We start from the raw sequence: 5,196 nt of genomic DNA, 5'->3' as shown, positions 1-5,196 counted from the left end.
CTCCACCCTGCTTTATCAAGGCAGTGAGACCCCCTGGGAGGCTCTGATCTCCAGTGCACATCCTGAAGAATTAATGACTTCTAATGTACCAGTTAATGCAGAAAAGGCGGAACATCCATCATAACTGACAATTTAATGGTGCTTTCATAGATGGGCCACTCACATCTCTCCTATTCTCCTTCACCATCTCCCCCCCGCTCCCTCCCCGCTCTCGCTAACAGACAGACACACGCTCATAGAAATCGGGCACATGTACAACGCATACACACAAGAGCAACATTATCCTTCTTACTGACTTCATGGTAAATGTTTCTCAAATGTTCTCGGGATCATCTGAGAGGAAGGACGGTTTACATCTGATCCGCTTACCCTTAAAATTAGATCACCACCAAATCTCGTGTCGGGTGATCAGGAAAGAACTGCTAATAAATTAATAATTGGCTTTGCAAATCAAGAATTAGAGAAGTTACTTGAGAGTGATTAGTTCCTACAAAAACGTGAATCTCACCGAGCCCTTTCTAAATGAATTTTCCCTTGTTAATTCTGGCCCATAACCAGAGATGAATCATGATTTTCTTACATATCTAACTATTTTCGTGTCTCCTTTTCCAAAGTAGTGCATCATACTGAGTAGCTATCATGAGCGCTTCATTACTTCCAGATTACCTTACCATTACTTACAAGTAAGGAACTAACTGCTAGATTTCTGCTGGGAAATGCATCATTAGTTGATGGATAGAAAAGAAGAAAAAACTTTGTTTTCTGAGCACATTTAGTTCAAAATGTACTTAATATAGAAGCCCATAAGTAAGTACGTTTTGAAAGTATAACTGGAGGGAGTTTATAACGTGAGCCCTTCACGTGCAAAACTGACACCAGAGGGCTTACTCTAACCAGGGGAGACTGGTTTAAGGTACCATGCAATTTATTACTGGACTTAAGCGTGAAAGAAATTGCAGGTAGATACGCTCACTCCTCGGAGAGACTCACAGATTGTAATACGTGTCTGACTTGAGATCTTAAATGCGATCTGTTCTCAGGACTCTCTTGCAAAAAAGATCTTGGTCACATGGAGATTTCCTGAGTAAATTAAGCCCAAGACACACAACAATTTTTAAGTTTTTAAAGATTAGGTACCCCCGTCATATGCCTCTCTTTGGTTTGGTCCACTGCCTAACAACCTCCACACATACAGTATTTGAGCTTGGTATGACTGTGACTCCCAGTCTCTCTGGGAGTGTGTTGGTGGTGGTGGCTGACTTCTAGTTAGTAGATATTTTGCAAAAGTTGACTACAAAACACATTTACTGTAATAACCAGACTGCATTTTGTAAATGGTTAAATTAAAACATTATTTATCTCTCAATTATATGGCTTACTAGCAGTAAGTTTGTGTTTATTGTCCCTTCAGCAGTGAAGCTAATAGCTATGATTATCAGTTATGATATCAAGGCTTATATAAGCAGAAATTACATACTTCCGGCTTTTAAACGTGATTATTTGTTAGTTTTTCTGATGATAGCAGCCTGAATATATTTTGACATTTGACATTTGAATACAGCATCCTGGGCTCCGGGAACTCGTGATGGGGTTTTCTCACAATTTGCTGACATTTTTAGAGCAAACAGTTAATCAGGACAGGCGATGAAATCAGGCTGGCAGCCTGGCACCATTTCAATCTGCTTTCACAACTCCATTACAGGCTAAATGAATGAATAAACTCATGTTTTGTCCTGTGCGGTCGGTAGCTGCCACTCCGAGGGAAACAGAAAACAATTTGTTTGCTTTTGCGGCGGCCCCGACAATAATACCACTCGGAAATGAGAGTGCTATATTGTTATGGTGAGCCAAATAAAAATCAAATAAATATTTTTAATTAGCTGTTTATATCCTGGTGTGAACCTTTCATTCCTCTCTCGGCACCTACTGAGGAATTTATGTACGGTATTGTACAGATCGACATGAAACGTCATTTCACCGTTCATAAACGTCATCTAACTATGAGGCTTATTTAAAGCACCAGCAATTTACCTTTTGGATATGTCAATCACCTTCAAGTGCGCTTGGTGCAAATAGAAATGTCAGTCCACACAATACAGTCCCTTGTATAGGAAGATGTGGAAGATGATCCCTGGCTTAGCTCAGACTTAGGCGACACAGTGAAGCACATTATAAGCCCATAATATCTTCTGCTGGCAGGCCTGCTTGGATGTAGAAATCAATCGGATCATATAACGTGGATTTTCTAACATTCAATTAGATCTTCGACTGATGTTGAAAACAACAAGTCTGATAGAAATCTTAGAACAAACAGTTCAGAGCATATATATAGCAGTGGGACCTCTGATGACAAAAACATTTCACATACAACAGTGCCATTTAGTGTCAACTTCTTAATTGCTAGCTCGAAGTGACATACGCGAGAACGCAGCAAACATAACAACCGTCATACATTAAGTTGCTGTAATACGGCTCACTGTCACTGAGCAGACTGAGAGAGAATATCTTGGCTCCCCAGCCTCTTTGACTTGATGTAGAGGACCAATATTCCCTGGAACAGCTTGCACAGGCAGCTAATGTCCCTTTCAACACGTCTAAAATTATGTTCAGAGGACTGTCCAATCAATGGGATTGTCCAGCGATGGGAGACCGAGCCACCTTGCAGCCAAATGAGTCGGTGTTTCATAATGGTGAGCTAAATTTATTGCAGCACCCGAAATGGTCTTTGCAGGATTTAGTCTGAGAGGAGGAGGAAGCAGATAGTTTTCGCCCTGCTATTTTCAGATACCGCAAACATAATTGAAAAGTGTTGGAGACGAGAAAACACTGCAGACTACAGTCTCGGTATGTTGGCTTGATAAAGAAGTTGGAAGATAGTTAATGAATTTACCGGAAAGGTAAAAACAAGAAGAGAGCTAAAATGCAGAAGAAGATAATGAAATTCCGACAGAGAGGATGAATGCTTATGTTTACAAGGAGGAAGGTCTATTCTTTTCATTATTATCTTTTCATGTAAGACATATACTAAATGTGCAAAATGTTAAAGGTATAACATTGACATCCAAATTGACTGAAAGGTGAAATACTATTCTTTAAAGCAGCATCAGCTGATGTTTTTTGACCAACAGGGGGCAGAACAGCAAGCTGTAAACACAACACTGACACATTATCACCAATATTGATGATATACAGAACATGTTAGCCAAACAGTTGCCAATTTACTCAAGACACAAACCAACAATTAGAGCAATTAAGTTTTGGCTGTAAAACCAAAACAATGAGCTGAAAGATGCTAAAACACTTTGGAAAGCAGAGGGGCAGGAATTTGTCACTACGTGGGATACAGACTACAGATGTCCCCTTTGACAATACACACACACAGTCCTTTGATCCATTGTTAAATTTAAAAATATTAATTTAATGACCCACTTCTCCTCATCTACATCTCCTCTTAGTGACTGTTTTACTTTTAATAAGAAGATCCAGTAGGGACAATAAAACTGTATGTTTCCTACATGGTTTTGTTGTTTGTGAAAAAAGTAAAGAATCCAAAAATAAATAAATAAATAGCATTCAGAGCAGTCGGTCTTTGGTTTAGCTCAAAGTTTAGCAATCCAATAGGGACAGCTCCCTGCAACAACAAGCGTGCATCCTGACATGTGAAGACAGATCCCAGCACAAGTGGACGCTGATATGCAGTGAAGCACAACTACTGTATGAAGGCGAATTCATGAAGGGAAAGCCAGACAACGTTTCCAGTCCCACACACTGGCGTGAGTCTGACACAGTAAGCATGTATTTTGTCTTCCTGGACACCGGCCAAAAGATTTTGAAGACATTTTTGATCCACATAATATTAAGTTGTCAGTTTCTATGCGTTTTGCTTTGACCTCTCGGAGCTGACACCTGATTCAATAAAAAAGTGCCTTTAGGGAATTTGTTTCTCCATGGAAAACTGAATTAGTCACAGATGCTTGTTTTTCAGGGGGCATCGCTGCTCACAAGGCCGAGCAGGTCAAAAGTACAAGATAAGCATGTTAGTATTGAGCAGGCAGATGGCAAGAAAAAAAAATCTTTGTTATTGACCTGCAACTGACTATCAGATAGCCAAATACAACAGCAGGCTGATCAGATTACTTGCTACTGTACGTGCAATAATAAGACCTGCGAGTCGGCCATGCGTTAAATGGGAAACATTATCACTGTGGTGGAGTCAATTACAGATCGTTACTTTTGCGCAGGGTTTTAAGGTGGTTCAGTTTGTTGTCTTGAGGACAGAAGCCTGTCTCCTTCCCATCAGTCCCCCCCCCCAAAAAAAACTGTCTGTCCAAACAAACCTGCTCCTCCGTATTTTTTTCAAATGTGGACGCCGAAGCCCCTTGTGTGCTAAAAAGTGAGCTCATGAGGAATCACAGCGAATAATGAAAGAAAGCAAAGACTGGCTTTTTTCAATTCTACCGGCTAAGTAGCAATCTGAAGTCAAATAGCCGTCGGTAACCGGTGGATGATGTTTAGCGCCAGCTCATTTAATTCCTTTATTATTTCTCAGCGAGCTCTCTGCTTCAGAAATCACAGGAAATTGATTCCATTATCTGTATCACTTTTCCTCTGTGCATAGCACCTGCATATGAAATGCAACACACCCGCCATCTTAACATCTCTGCCACTGAAGTGACATTACTATTGTCATGGCAACAAACCCCCTTCTCCATAGAGAAACTGTAGAATGCAGCATCCTGTTTTTGGAGTCAGGTATAACGGTTTTACATTCACGGCCACAGCAAATCATGAATTCTTACCGTGAAAGACCTCCTGCAGTATGCTAAAGGGTTGCACATCAACGACAGACCTCAACAGTATGAACAGTGGAGTGTGTAACTCGGCATGTTTGTATGTGAGACTGTTCATAGCACCCTGTCCAAACAGCTCATGCCTCAAAAGGATTAGATGGCACAAAAGCAACTTGCCTGCACTGTCCATATGAGCTACACCACACTGCCATATTTCATTCACGTTTGCTTTCTCTACATATTCTACATTGTCTGTACATGTGTCACCTCCTACTATCACCATACATTGTGAGGAGGCAATCATGTACTGATACTGTCATTTTTCCACACAAGTAGTCTTTTAACTGTTGTTTTAGGCAAGGAAACATTGAGCTAAGCAAACATCCAACTACATCGGTGAAGACAA

Source organism: Pagrus pagrus, assembly GCF_965226575.1.
Source record: "Pagrus pagrus genome assembly, chromosome: 22".
Taxonomy (NCBI): Eukaryota; Metazoa; Chordata; class Actinopteri; order Spariformes; family Sparidae; genus Pagrus; species Pagrus pagrus.
This window is presented reverse-complemented; position numbering follows the sequence as displayed.